The sequence below is a fragment of the Macaca mulatta genome, chromosome 15 (genome assembly GCF_049350105.2).
Source record: "Macaca mulatta isolate MMU2019108-1 chromosome 15, T2T-MMU8v2.0, whole genome shotgun sequence".
NCBI classification, from domain to species: domain Eukaryota; kingdom Metazoa; phylum Chordata; class Mammalia; order Primates; family Cercopithecidae; genus Macaca; species Macaca mulatta.
In genome coordinates this window covers 107,563,240-107,579,124 of record NC_133420.1, presented here as the reverse complement: position 1 = coordinate 107,579,124, position 15,885 = coordinate 107,563,240, and the positions used below count along the sequence as shown (strand labels likewise).

The following is a 15,885-nucleotide window of genomic DNA, read 5'->3' as shown; positions in this document are numbered from 1 at the left end:
CTTTAAAAAAAATTATCCATTTTCATTGTATTGGAATGTTTGGAGAGAACAGAGATAAACATAGAGGTTGAAACCACCATCTTTAACTGATCATCAATAAGTTTTCCATATCACTGGAATTTGATTATTTTTGTCTATAAATTTTTATTGTGAGTCTGGTGTTTTGGTTTAAATCATCTGAAAACCCTATGTATGCAATAACTATTTCTAAAAGGAACAAATGCATGAATAATGAGATATCCAGGAGACTGACTTAATCCTCAAATGTCATCCAATCCAGTTAAAACCAGTGCCCAGAAAGTGACACCCTTTGGGTCACCCTTCAGGGAGCCTGTTTCCCCTTGCACTCCTTAGCTCAGCTCATTTCTCTCAGTGACTACTGAGCTAAGAAAGCCCCCAGAAATAGTTAAGAATTTTAAAGGCTCTTAGCAGCAAACCAAATGCAAGACAGAGCCATGAGTCAACTGTTCCACCTCCCTCAACCTCATCGCCCAACTGTCTGCTAGAACAGACCACTTCCTTGTAATACACACGCTCTTTCTCTAGCATGGAGATTTAGCTTAACTCTGCCTTCCCCCACCTTCAGCTTCATTTCTTCTTTTGAAAGGGCTGGGCTCCTTTTTGTGCTTTTTTTTCGTGAATCTTAAAAATGAAGCCCAGGCTCCTTGGAACACAGAGCAACGTTAGAGTTCAGTATTTGTGTGTAATCAGTGTAGGGCTAGTGGCTTTGGGGTTCTTTGTTGGTTTGGTTTTGTACTTACCAACATATTATTCTAGAATCCAAGAATAAATGAAAAGCAATTTAAATATGTATTAGAGTGTCTCATAAAAATTACAAAAATGAGATTTTATTCATAATATACAGAAAAAAAAAATCAAGTTTACTCCTTTTGCAGAAATGAAAGCCATAGGAATCAATAATTCTTCAGACCCAGAGATCCCATTTAGTTAGCTTCTTTTACTGACACAGGGGATAGTTCAATCAGATTCCATATATATCTGAACAGTAGACAGTAAAGATAAGGGAAGCCCTAGAAGCTCCTAAATGGTATCAGAACACAGAGGAAATTTCTATAGGTGAGATAAAGAGAATTAAATTTGGGGGTGGGGATACGATCACAGGAGGAATCTTGCTGTTTCAAAGTTTACAGTAGTGAAGTCAGCTAAACAGGCAAATTGAGTTAAATTGGAGGCTCTTCAACGCACTCCCCATCAGCTTACTGGGTGCTAGTCTCACAGGATCCAGCATGTTATGGATGTGTACTCTCCCTACCTCCATCCAGGCATCCCATATATTATTTTCCAGCACATATTTTCAGCTCTATGTATTGGGATATATTTTATTCACATCAATTTATTTTTTTAAATTTTTACTTATTTATTTATTTATTTTGAGATGGAGTCTCACTCTGTCACCCAGGCTGGAGTGCAGTGGCGTGATCTCGGCTCACTGCAAACTCCAACACCCAGGTTCACGCCATTCTCCTGCCTCAGCCTCCTGAGTAGCTGGGACTACAGGCGCCCACCACCATGCCTGGCTAATTTTTTGTGTTTTTAGTAGAGATGGGATTTCACCATGTTAGCCAGGATGGTCTGGATCTCCAGACCTTGTGATCCGCCTGCCTTGGCCTCCCAAAGCGCTGGGATTACAGGCGTCAGCCACCACGCCTGGCCTATTTTTTTTATTTATTTATTTTTGAGACAAAGTCTCACTCTGTTGCCCAGGCTGGAGTGCAGTGGCACGATCTCAACTCATTGAAACCTCTACCTCCCATGTTCAAGTGATTCTCCTGCCTTAGCCTCCCCAGTAACTGGGATTACAAGTGCCTGCCACCATGCACGGTTAATTTTTTGTATTTTCAGTAGACTGGGATTTCACCATGTTGGCCAGGCTGGTCTTGAACTCCTGAGCTCAAGCGATCCACCCGCCTCGGCCTCCCAAAGTGCTGGGATTACGGCCATGAGCCACAGCACTGGCCTATTCACATCAATTTTTTAAGTCATAAAGATAATAGGATTGCCCTAATAAAAATTCCCATTATATTAATATTTCCTGACAAAATATTTTTCTTTTTTCTTTTTTTTTTTTTTGAGACGGAGTCTCTCTCTGTCACCCAGGCTGGAGTGCAGTGGCGGGATCTCAGCTCACTGCAAGCTCCGCCTCCCGGGTTTACACCATTCTCCTGCCTCAGCCTCCCGAGTAGCTGGGACTACAGGCGCCCGCCACCTCGCCCGGCTAATTTTTTGTATTTTTTAGTAGAGACGGGGTTTCACCGTGTTAGCCAGGATGGTCTCGATCTCCTGACCTCGTGATCCGCCCGTCTCGGCCTCCCAAAGTGCTGGGATTACAGGCGTGAGCCACCGCGCCCGGCCCGACAAAATATTTTTCTTATAAAAATGTCACATTTGCCTAGATATTTATGGTTTTCAAGACATTTCAAAACACCTTATCTTGCTTCCTCTTCACAACAACGTTATGCATTTGAAGAAAGGTAGTCTTATCAGGCATCTTATTTGTTGATTAGTGTATTTCCTTATCACCCCATACTACAAAAGACTAGAGGTAGAACAAAAATACTGCTGGAAAAGGTAGGGTCGGGACTGGACTCCGGGCTTCCTCACTTCCAGCCGGAGGCCCTGTCCCCTGAGGATCTTTATTACGTAGGCCTTTAGCTCCTTGCCCGGAGGTGGCTGCCAAAATATACTTGATCAGAAGCCAACTCTCCTGTCAATTTGAGTGCTGACTCAGGGTTGGTCATGGTGATGATTCGGGGCCCAAACGAAACATCATGTTTCTTTTCCCCTTTCTCCTTGTCTTCTTCCCTTTTCTACTGGAACAATTCAGTCCTAGTGCCATTCAGCAGGGCAGAGAAAGTTGGTCACTCTGGAGTAGGGGTAGTGGCCCAGCATAGGTGTCTCCCCTGAACAGGGTGAGGAGGGGTATTCATGATTGAGGACAGCCTGGTGTATCAGACAGCCTAAGTAGATAAGAAGGGCTTCCAGGTAAGAGGGGTGCCTGTAGTGGGGGTGGGAACCCCAGCATCATGAGGAGGGAAGCCCCATGGAGAGACAGCCTAGCATAGGTGTAGAGTCCAAGGAAGATGCCCGCAAACTGATATGGGGACCTGGAGACCCTGCTGGGTAAAGATGACACCACCACAGCAGAGAGTGCCTTGTGTAGGGAGTCACAGCCCAAGGGGGCAAAGAGGGGAACTGTATGGAACATAGCCCTGGGTAGGGAACCAGAACCCCGATGGGGTGAGGATGATGTCCACGTGGGAGTCAGCAGCATGTCACGGACTGAGTCAAAGCGGGGTAAGGACAGTTTCTGAGGAGTGGTGGTGGCAGGTCAGAGCAAGGACAGGGTAAGGAGGGTGTGTGAGGGGTAAGGGGGACAGTGGCTCTGATGGGAGACTGGCTTCCTACAGGGGGATTGAGCAAATAAGGAGACTTAGGATAATGGGAGCCGGATTTCTTAACTGTTGGAGTTCAGAGTCACAGATGTGGAAAAAAGAAACCTATTGGGGTGAAGTTATGGTTTTCAATACAGATAAATCAAAAATATAGATGACAATGTATGTGTGTGTGTATATATATGTATATACCTTCATATATGTTTATGTAGCTATATACTTACATATATCCTCCAGCTTTGTCTACTAGGAGAATCTCTCACAGTAATAAACAGCCCAGATTTCCCCTTCTAGATACCATTCTCCACTAAAAGAAACCAGGACTTCTTGGAGAGTTTCCAAGGATTCCAGGATTCAAGTCCTGATTCCAGGACTGAGGTAGGAAACTTGAGTATGAACCTTGTGTCAGAAAGCAAGGAAATGATAGAGATACATCAAAAGGACACAGAAACCAGCTTCAACATCAAAATGAATCACTGTTGTAATGGATTATAACTCCTTAAATAAAGTAGAAAACTATGAGTCCTAATAATGTTAGTATATGGAAAGTTTGAGGAAGAAGATGGAATATTTACATAGAACCTCCCACATAAAGTATGTATTAATGATAGCAGGAAAAAGAATAACTTCCTAATGGAGAAGAGAGGCAGACAGCACCTTAACCAATGATCAAAGTGAATAATCAGTCGTCATGGGAAAACTGAATTTGTGCACCCCTGATAGGATCCAATAAAAAGCATTAAGGGTCCATCCTGGCTAACACATTGAAACCCCATCTCTACTAAAAAATATAAAAAACCAGCCAGGCGTGGTGGCGGGTGCCTGTAGTCCCAGCTACTCGAGAGGCTGACGCAGGAGAATGGCGTGAACCCAGGAGGTGGCGATTGTAGTGAGCTGAGATGGCGCCACTGCACTCCAGCCTGGGGGTCAGAGCGAGACTCCGTCTCAAAAAAACAAAAAAAGTATTAAGGGTCACTTGAGAAATTCCTGCCAAAGATGCATGAATTAAATGAATTGAGTCCCACATCAGACAAAGCCAAATTGAGTGACTTCTACAAAATAACTGGCCTGTAATCTTCAAAAGCACCCAAGTCAGAAAAGTCAAGGAAAGACAGAGAAACTAACCATTGCAGACAGAAGACTAAAATCATCGACAACTAAATGCAGCAAAGGATTCTCAAGTGGATCCTTTGTGATGGATTCGCTGGACTACTGATGAAACTTGAATGCGGTCTGAGGATTAAATTGCTGTAATACAACAGTGTTAACTTGCATATTTTAAAAATAGTATTGCTGTAAAAGAATGTCCTGTTTTTAGGAAATACACACAAACGTATCCAGGAGAGATACTTACTATCCAAGGTAGTCAACTTACTATTAACTGTTTCCAGGGAAAAATGTTCATTGTGCTGTTCTTGCAAAGTGTCTGTAACTTTGAGATTGTTCAACATAAATTTTTTTAACGAAGTTAGTTGTCATTTTTAAGAAGAACAACAACAAAAATAGAAAAGAACAAAAAAAAAGAATAAGCCACATTAAAAGATGCGACACAATGCTGGCAGGGAAATGTTAAGTGGTATGATTCATACATGAATTCTTTTCCAAGCAAACAAAATGCCCTGTGCAGTAAACTACTGTCTCAGGTGGAAAGTGAAGTAAAGCCTCACCCATTCCAAACAAGGCAACCAAAAGCCTTTTCTTATTCCATGACCACAGACAAGTCTTAGAGAGAATGTGCAAAAGCGCAGGAAAAACACATGGCCACATTTCCTATCTCATTATTATTGAAAAGGAATTTCTCTTATTTTTTAAAAATAAATAGCGCTTTTTAAATGGTAAAATTAGTCTCCTTCCATTTAAAGAAAAATACCATCACAATGAAAAGCTTTGCACTAGGAAAACGTTTCCTCAAGCATAGTTTTGGAAAACAGGAAAACGAAACAAAATTGCACCACCCTGACAGAGTGACTATTGTGAGTCTTTACTTGTCTCCATATTAAATGGCTGTAATCATGGCATGCCATTGAATTTCCTCTGTGTGCTGTGTTGAAAGTAGCCTAATGGTTAAGCACAGGTTTTGAAACTGACCAACTTCCTCATCTGGCTTCTGCCACTGTATGTGACTTTAAGTTACTTTCCAAACTGCTGTAAGCCTCAGTTTCCTCCTGTATCAAATAGGGACAATTTACTCCCTTATCTTGGGGTTTATGAGAGATTTAAATAAGATCATGGATGTAAAGTACTTAGCACAGTATGTGGCATGTTTTATGTATTCAGTAAATACTTATTTCCTCATGGCTACTTTTCCATATTTTAAATAATCATCTGCTGTGGTCTGAACGTTGTGTCCCCCTAACATTTCTATGTTGAAATACTAACTCCTATGCTGATGGCATTAGAAGGTAGGGCATTTAGCGAGGTAGTTGGGTCATGTGAGCAGGGCCCTCACAAATGGGATTAGTGCCCTTATAAAATAGGTCCAAGGGAGTTCATTTGCCCCTCCCAGCATGTGAGGACATAGTTAGAAGTTGCTGCTCTAAGAACTAGGGAGTAAGCCTCATCAGACACCAGATCTGCTGGCATCTTGATCTTGGAACCATAGCTCCCACTCAGCCACTCGATCACGAGGGTAAACAACTGATACTGTACTCTAGTGTGTTGTGTTCAATACATGACATGAGATGTTCAGCACTGTATTATAGATGGTTTTGTCCAACTGCAGGCTAACAAGAGTTCTGAGTATGGAAACATACTCAGGTAGGCTAAGCTAAACTATGACGTTTCATATGTTAGGTGTATTAAATGCATTTTTGACTTATAATAGGCTTATCATTATAAGTCAAGGAGGTGGAGGAGTAACTGCTCTCTGCCTACTGACCCTCCTTAGTAACATGGCTACTGGACCTTATCAGGTACTGGAAGCAGGCAAGGGCCTGGCAGCTTATAGGGTCCCATGGGTTGGACAACTGTCAGTATCACCGTGCAAGAGCACCCAGTAAGGACCAAGTAAAAAGGGGATCCTCATGAGAGCCTGGCCAGGTATTTGAACCAATACAAATGTGTCAGTTCTTCCTGAAGCCCAAGATGTGGAAAGGCTAGGCAATGGGTGGGTTGAGGTTTCCCTACCCCCCATCCTTTAAGAAGATAAGAGTGAGGGCACAGCATGCGTGGTGGTGCACACCTGTAATCCCAGCACTTTGGAAGGGTGGCAGATCACTTGAAGTCAGGAGTTTGAGACCAGCCTGGGCAACATGGCAAGACCCTGTTTGTACTAAAAAAACAAAAATTAGCCGGGCATCGGGGCACGTCCCTGTAATTCCAGCTCCTCTGGTGACTGAGGCTCAAGAATCGCTTGAGCCTGGGAGGCAGAGGTTACAATGAGCCGAGATCGCACCACTGCACTCCAGCCTGGGTGACAGAGTGGAAATCTGTCTCAATCAATCAATCAATCAATCAATCAATAAAGAGTGAGAGGAGAGAATCTTCCTCTGGGTTCCTCAGCAGGAAGTGACACCCGACTGCCTTTGTACCACAGGTGAACAGAAGTAACGTTTTCTGCATGCCCTGCCGTTTAGAGTACCCAGACCACAAGCTCTTATCCCAAAGTGCCAACAAAGAAAACTACAACTCATCTGAGAGGCTGCAGTTTTCTGAAGGAGCCAACATTCATACGCCCAGAGAAATAGCTGCTGCAGGAGGAAGACAGTATCTTGACTCTGGAAGTAATAGGAGCACCAAGGATAGATTCCAGGGTAGCACACAAACTGCTCTGAAGAGTAAAAGACCATGATTTCTGAACAAAACAATTCGATAGATGAATGGAAGGACACAGTGGAGCTCAAACTGGAAGATCAAGTGCAAGAACACACGCCTACCCTGAGGCAAACAATCTCCCTGCTTCTTGACACTTACTTATGGGCTTTCCTTCTTTCTGCCACTCTGGCAGAAACATCTGTTCCTGTCTTAGGTCAACCCTGCCACTTGTGCGTTAGATACTCGTTAGACACCTTCTCATCTAATAGAGGCATTGCTCCAACAGTTGTCTCCATCTGGCTGTTGTACAATCTTTTTATTTATTTATTTATTTATTTACTTATTTTGAGACAGAGTTTCGCTCTTGTTGCCCAAGCTGGAGTACACTGGCATGATCTCGGCTCACTGCAACCTCCGCCTCCTGGATTCAAGCAATTCTCCTGCCTCCACCTCTTGAGTAGCTGGAATTACAGTCATGCGCCACCATGCCCAGCTACATTTTGGATTTTTAGTAGAAACAGGGTTTCACCATGTTTCTGGTCTCCAGACTCCAGGCTGGTCTCCAACTCCTGACCTCAGGTGATTCCCTCGCCTCGGCCTCCCAAATTGCTGGCATTACAGGCGTGAGCCACTGCATCTGGCCTGTACCATCAATTTTTATCTCTCTACTGCATATGCTCTAATATTTCCCATCTTAAAAAACATTCTCCACTCATTGCTACCAATTATTACCCCATTTCTTTGCTGTCCTTCAGAGTAGAACTACTCACTTTTCTATACAAATATTTCAAGGCAAACTCCAGAAGATCACAGTCTGTTTTACACTTGGTTCAGTGAAGTATGTTTGTAGTTTCTTCAAATAACAGATTTATTTAAGTGTTTTGAATATTCAGCACTCATTTAACTTCTTAACCTACCAGAATATCATTGTATTTTGGTATTAAGATAATGGTTTTAAAATTATTTGAAATCCAAATATTAATAATAAAAATAAAAGGAAATGTTCTTAAAAGAAGAAAAAAAGTCCTTACTTCTCTCTTGATCCCAGTCCAATTAGATTTTCATTGTCACCATGGCAGCCAAACAGTCCTTAACTCTACTCATGACTTCCAGATCAACTGACTCTACCTCTTAGCTACCCTAAACCTAATTGACACTTCTTTCTTTTTCTTTACTTTCTCCTTCCTTCCTCTTTCCCTCCCTCCCTCCCTTCTTCCTTCCTTCCTTCTTTCTTTCCTTCCTTCCTTCCTTCTTTCTTTCTTCTTTTCTCTCTCTCTCTCTCCTCTATCTCTCTCCCTCCCTCTCTCTCTCTCTTTCTTTCTTTCTTGCTTTCTTGCTTTTTTTTTTTTTTTTGACAGAATCTTGCTCTGTCACCCAGACCGGAGTGCAGTGATACGATCTCAGCTCACTCACTGCAACTTCTGCCTCCCGGGTTCAAGTGATTCTCCTGCCTCAGCCTCCCAAGTAGTTGAGATTACAGGCATGTGTCACCACGTCCAGCTAATTTTTGTATTTTTATTAGAGATGGGGTTTCACCATGTCGGCCAGGTTGGTCTCAAACTCCTGACCTCAAGTGATCTGTCTGCTTCAGCTTCCCAAAGTGCTGGGATTACAGGCGTGAGCCCCAGTGCCTGGCCAATTGCCTTGTATATTAAGACTCATTCCTCAGGTTATCTCACACAGGATCATGACTTTAAATGCCATTTACCTGATGACTATTTCTAAATTTTTATCTCTAATCTATACTTTTGTATTGAATTCTAGCTGAGAGATCCAGCTGCTTACTCAATATCCCCATTAGGTTATCTAATAGAAATCTCATATTTTACATGTTTAAAATAGAACTCTTGATTCTTCCCCCAAACTATTTTTCCTGAAGTTGTCTTAAACAAAAAATAAATTTCATTTTTCCAGTTTCTCAAGACAATAACTTTCAAGTTTTCCTTGACTCCTCTTTCTGTTTTACCACATTCAATCTAATGGCAAGTCCTCTTCATTCTAGCAAATCACCATTGCTCTATTCTCCACGATTGCTACCATCCAAATACCTTCATCTTTCAGCTAGATTATTAGAATAGATCTTTAACTGTACTACTAACTGTACTACCCACTTCTACCCTGACTCCCTTAGAGTCCAAGAACTTTCCAGAGCAATCTTTTCAAAGTGTAATTCAGAGCTCTGAGAATTAATTTTGTCCTCTCACTCAGCCTCAAATATCAGATTGCCATTCTACCTTGAGGTCATAAAGTACTTTTTTTCAACTCTTGATAAAATATAAACATGAAAGGTAAAATCACTCCTTTGGTGACCATCATGAACTATGACATATGCAGAACCTCATCATTTGCTGTACATTCTCTTCAAAAATCTGAAGTGATGACTTATGACAAAAAAAATCCTGGCCAGGAGTGGTGGCTCATGCCTGTAATCTCGGCACTTTGGGAGGCCGAGGGAGGCAGATGACTTGAGGTCAGGAGTTCAAGACCAGCCTTGCCAAAATGACAAAATCTTACCTCTACTAAAATACAAGAATGAGCTGGGCGTGGTGGTGCACATGTGTAATTCCAGCTTCTCGGGAGGCTGAAGTGGGAGGATTACTTCAGCCAGGGAGACGGAGGTTACAGTAAGCCGAGATTGTACCCCTGCAGTCCAACCTGGGCTATAGAGCATGACCCTGTCTGAAAAAAAAAAAAAAGAAAGAAACCCAGAAAACGTTTTGAAGCCATGGATTCAAATGAGCAACAAAAGCATAATCAACAGTAAAAAGGCAAATAAACTAATTAAAATGAGGTATTACATTTGAACAGACATCACTTCAAAGAAGACACACAAATGGCCAATACACACATGAAGAGATGCTCAACATCATTAGTAATTAGGAGAATTCAGTGTAGCTGAGAAAATACACATGTTTACCCAAATCCCAATAAAAACCTTGACCTCTAAGGTTGAGGAGAATCTTACAGGCTTCCAGAAAGAATGAACACGTTACCTGCAATGGGAAAAAAAATATTAGAAGGCAGTATCAAACCTCACACCTAAAACATTGGAAACTAGAAAACAGTGACATATCCTCACACAATACTGAAAGAAAAGGACTGCCACCCAAAGATCCATGCCCAGCAAGTATTTCCTTAGTTGATGAGAGTGAAAGAAAATAAATACAAGGAGATGTAAAAGAGAGTAAATCATTATATTGGCAATGTACTCTATTTGAGGAAAATACTCAGGAAGAGACTAATGAAACATCAAATTAATTAGAATATATTGTAAATCTCAATATAAGAAAATATACAGAAGAGTGATTGGTAAGCAATGAACCTTTATACATGTATATACACATATTGCAGAGATGGAGAGATTCTGACTGAAGATAAGGTAAGTGTAAACAAGGGCTCTTGAAATGGAAGATTTATAAGAATAATTCAAATGACACTCTAGAATGAAAATACTCACATGATATCAGAAAACCCCAGGTGTTGAATATTGGGTCAGGGAAGAGAAGGAAAATACAAATTTTGAAAATTCACCAAGCCCATGAATTTCTAGCTGAATTTTATCTAACCTTTAGAGGACTGACAGTACTACATTTACTTAAATTACTATAAGCCATAGAAAAGGATGAAAAGCTCCCAATCCACTTTATAAAGGCAAAATAAACTGAATCAAAACTGATAAAAATAAGACAAAACTGAAAATTATAGACAGGCTCATGAATATAGATTCAAGAAATCTAAATAAAACATTTCTAATTAGAATCCAGTAACGTATCAAAAAAAAGATAGACCATGACTTCTTCCACAAAAATACGGGTGGTTCAGTACCAGGAAGTTTATCAGTATAATCTATTACACCATATTTTGAAGGAGGATGTATGATCATATCTTTAGGTACTTACAATTTATTTAGTAAAGCTGGGTATGGTGGCATGCACCTGTAATCCCAGCTATAAGGGAGACTGAGATGGGTGGATCATTTGAGGCAGGAGTTTGAGACAAGCCTGGGCAACATAATGGGACCTTGTCTAAAAAATAAAATAAAATAAAAAATTAGTAAAATGGCAGCTATACCTAATGAATAAAATAAGAGTTAAAGAAATTGTTTAGTATAAAAAGCTATTTACCAAACCAATAGCCAATAGTATCCGAAAGCACAAAATGTATATATATATGTATATATACATACAAATGGCTAAAGCCATTTGAATTGAACAGAAACTACACAGGAATGCTCACCATTGTCATGACTAAACATTGGCTTAGAAGAGATTTCAATCACATTAACACAACAGTATTAAATAATTGACCTAACATTTGAAAACAAGAATAAAACACTTTGCTTTTCTCATGGTGTGATTGTTAAAACAAAAACAAAAACAAACAAACAAAAAAAACCACTCAAGTGACTCTGGTAAAAAGCTACTACAGGAAATAAAATACTAAGATAACACAGTTATCTTAAGTGTTTTTAAATTAATAGTTTTTCCATATCTTTTATTTATTTATTTATTTATTTTATGAGACAGGGTTGCCCAGGCTGGAGTACAGTGACACAATCTCTGCTCACTACTATCTCCACCTCCTGGGTTCAAGCAAGTCTCCCACCTCAACCTCCCAGTTGGCTGAGACTACAGGCACACGCCACCATGCGCAGCTAATTTTTGTATTTTTTGGTAGAGATGGGGTTTCACCATGTTGGCCAGGCTGGTCTCTAACTGACCTTGCCTTGGCCTCCCAAAGTGCTGGGATTACAGGCATGAGCCACTGTGCCCGGTCAGTTTTTTCCATATCTTAACAAGAAGTACATAGAAGTAGAAACATGGAAAAATATTTCCTTCACAACAATGGTAAAACATAAAATATTTCAGAATAAATTTAGCAAGAAAAAGCAAATCCCATATGGTCACACACACACACAGTTTTATTGAAGAAAGTAAAACACCGTCTGAACAAAGGAACGGAAACTATGTTCTTGAATGGAAAAACAAATACTATAAAAGTGTCAGTTTTCAGAAAACTAATATATAAATGCAACATAAATTCTATTTCAACACTATTAATTTCCTATTGCTGCTATAACAAATTGCCACTAACTTAGTAACTTTGAAATAACACAAAATTATTCTCTTACAGTTCTGGCAGTCAAAAGTTCAAAATCAGTTTCACTGGGCTAAAGTCAAGGTATCAGCAAGACTGATTTTTTCCGGAAGCTCTGAGGGAATAATCAATTTCCTTCTGTTTTCAGCTTCTCCTGGTATCTGTATCCCTTGGCCTGTGACCCCTTCCTCCACCTTCAAAGTGAGTCACTCAGATCTCTGCTTCTGTCATCACGGCACCTTCTTTTCTGCCTCTGACTCCCCTTGTCCCTGTTACAAGGATTTTTTGTGATTACTTAGAATCCATGGAATAATTTGGGATCATATCCCTATCTCAAAATAATTAGTTTTAATCATATCTACAGAGTCCTTTTTGCCATATAATGTAACATTCACAGGTTCAATGGACTAGGAAGTAGTCATATCGTAGGGATTGAGGGACGCACTTTATCAGTCTAACACAAACACCAGTAAGATTTTTAATATTGTTATGGAACAGTAAATGCCCGAGAATAGCCAAGAAGATAGGGAAAAGAACAGTAAGTGGGGAGGGAACCTTAAAAAAGGCATTATGATAAAATACACATAGTACTTTGGAGGCATAAATAGGTTAGTAGAATAGAATAGAGAATCCAGAATGATATCTCAATATATGTGTAAATATTTATTTATTTATTTATTTAATTATTTATTTGAGACGGAGTCTTGCTCTGTCGCCCAGGCTGGAGTGCAGTGGCGCGATCTCGGCTCACCGCAACCTCCGCCTCCCGGGTTCACGCCATTCTCCCGCCTCAGCCTCCCCAGTAGCTGGGACTACAGGTGCCCGCCCCCACGCCCGGCTAATTTTTTGTAATTTTAGTATAGACGGGGTTTCACCATGTTAGCCAGGATGGTCTCCGTCTCCTGACCTCGTGATCCACCTGCCTTCGCCTCCCAAAGTGCTGGGATTACAGGCGTGAGCCACTGCGCCCAGCCTCAGCTGATCTTCTGAGAGGCATCAAAGCCACTAGGGGTGAGGGTCCCAGAGAGGAAGGACATTTTCAAGCCCCTTCCCCACCATGCAGGTGTGAATTTAACACTTGACAAAAGTGCGATTTCAACTCAAGGAAAAAAGAATGGGTTATTTAATAAATGATACTAACACAACTACGAAGTCACAAAAAGAGAATAAAAGTAGACCTCTGTCTCACACAATACAAAATGGTATAAATTACATAAAGAATGAAGGCTCAGAGGTGGACACAGTGGCTCATGCCTGCAATCCCAGCACTTTGGAAGGCTGAGGTGGGAGAATTACTTGAGGCCAGGAGTTCAAGACCAGTCCAAGCTGCATAGTGAGACCCCATCTCTACAAAAAAACACTTAAATTTAGCCAAGCATGGTGACACGTGCCTGTAGTACCAGCTACTTTCTGAGATAGGAGGATTGCTTGAGTCCAGGAGTTTGAGGCTGCAGTGAGCTATATTTGGGCCACTGCACTCTAGCCTGGGCAACAGAGCTAGATCCTATCTTTATTTTTAAAAAGAAAAGAAAAGAATGAAGGCTCAAATGCAAACTGAAACAAAAAATCATGTAAGAAAACCTAGAGTATGTACAATCTAGAGATGAGGCATACCTTCTTAACAGAGACTGGAATCCCAGAAACTTAAGAGAGAGAGAGAAAAAAAAAGCTGAAATATTTTAACATAAACAGATAAAAATCCCTTATCTGGAAAATGTGCCAGGTACAAAATCAACTGACCAAAAAAAAATTCAAAAAAATGTGTAATGCCAAAGCCAAGGGTCAGCATCTGTAACATACAACAAGCTCTTGCAAATAGACAAGAATGAGACAAATAACTCAAAAACCAGCATGAGCTACCTGCCTGTCAGTTGTTGCATTTTTTTTCATCTTTCTATCTCTAAGAGAGGCTGGCTCATCTTGGAGCAGAATGTTCAGAGTCTTGAAATACTACTATTTCATAATTCTGAAACTGTTAAAACCAAGTGAATGATGACTTTGCTGATGACTAATACAAAAATGGTTATCTGTTCCTGCCAGTGAGAGAATCAAATATTTTTCACTTCCCTCTGGCGCCATTTAAACTGAAAGAAGAAGAATGCCCTTATTCATTGGATTTCTTTCCTTCTCTTTCTCTCTTTTAGAGATCACTTAAAAGTTTCCATGATGAGCTTAGTTTCAGGTTTATTTTCTTTTTTTCTAGTAACAGCACTTAATGTTGTTTTGCTTTGCAGAGTAATTCTTCCATCGGAATATCAGATTTTATTTTATTTTATTTTATTTTTGAGACAGATTCTCACTCTGTCCCCTAGGCTGGAGTACGGTGGCACGATCTCGGCTCACTGCAACCTTCACCTCCCAGGTTCAAGCGATTGATTCTCCTGCCTCAGCCTCCTGGGTAACTGGAATTACAGGCACGTGCCACCAGGTCAAGCTATGAATTTCAGATTTTAAAGTGGGGTATTTTGTTAGTTGCACTACGTCAACTTTCCCCCACTTCATTTATTCAGTAAGCTTATGCTAAGTTTGAAAAGAAAATAATAATGACCCAGAGTTGGCAACACAGGGGGAAAATAGAACCTCATTGTGTGTCTAAGCCTGTATGCTCACTCACTTGTTACACCCACAAAAGAACTTTCTATTTTAATTCAAACTCTTCCTTCCTCTTTTAAAATATCAATCCAGGCTAAAAACAATGTGTGTTCTTACTGAAATCTAAATATAAGTTCTAAAGAAATTCTAGCTCACATCTGTGGTGCCAAGGGGCAGAGAGGGACAAATAAGTTTTTTTTCCAAAACAATATGGCAGAAGGGAGTAACTGGCTTCAGTCTGACTTTCTTACCCTCTCTAAGCCTCAGTTTCCTCATCTGTAAAATGGGAAGGCAACTAGTACCTACCTCATAAGGTTGTTTTGGAGGTTAAATCAGATAATGCATATGATTTACCCAAAGAGCCTTGGATTAGTAAGATCTCAATAAATGTTCATTATTATTACTTTGTTCTTACGGAGGGCCACCAGCAGTTGGTTAGAAGAGTGGCTGTTTCCATCTCTCTTCCTGGAGGCCAGTTTCCCTCTGCTGTGCAATGTGGAGGCTAAGCCAGCAGTGGTTTTCAAACTGGTTCTCCGAGCCCTGGGATTCCAGGGAGGCCTGTGGGCTGTAGAGGGATCAGCGTGAGGTTGAGATGGTGGGTGAGACTCTGAGACTCCCACAGCAGCTTTGATTTTTTTCTATTTTATATAAAAGGAACCTGCCTACATTTCACTTCAAAAACCATTAATCCTTTAAATCTGCAAGGCTAAGGCAATTCTTGTTATTCTGTGGGCATTCTTCCTTTTTAAAATGACTTTTCCTAACTTTTTAGTAATCTTTTTTTTTTTCATTATCCATCCTTAACCACCCGATCCCTCCTGAGAGAAGCAAAGCATTTGAGAAGCCACATCTGTGTTAGGATGAATTACTTTGATGTATTATGCCTTTGGGGAGGTGCTTGCATTTTGAAAGAGTCCAAACAAGAAGAGGATAAATAGGATAAAGAAAGATTGCTTTTCTGTTGACAGAAACCCTGGTGCTACGGGGAAGACTTTTGAGGGTGGGGTGAGAGGGAAGTCTTTTGTAAAAC

General features: G+C 40.7%; 1 long non-coding RNA gene across 1 annotated transcript; it reads right to left on the bottom strand.

Moving 5' to 3' along the window:
- Positions 1-8,418: 8,418 nt before the first annotated feature.
- LOC144334732 (uncharacterized) lies at positions 8,419-12,557 on the bottom strand. Its single transcript, XR_013404895.1, has 3 exons — positions 12,298-12,557; positions 11,066-11,191; positions 8,419-10,159 (listed from the first exon to the last, which is right to left on the bottom strand). It is a non-coding gene; the product is annotated as an uncharacterized LOC144334732 (long non-coding RNA).
- Between the last annotated feature and the right edge of the window lie 3,328 nt (positions 12,558-15,885).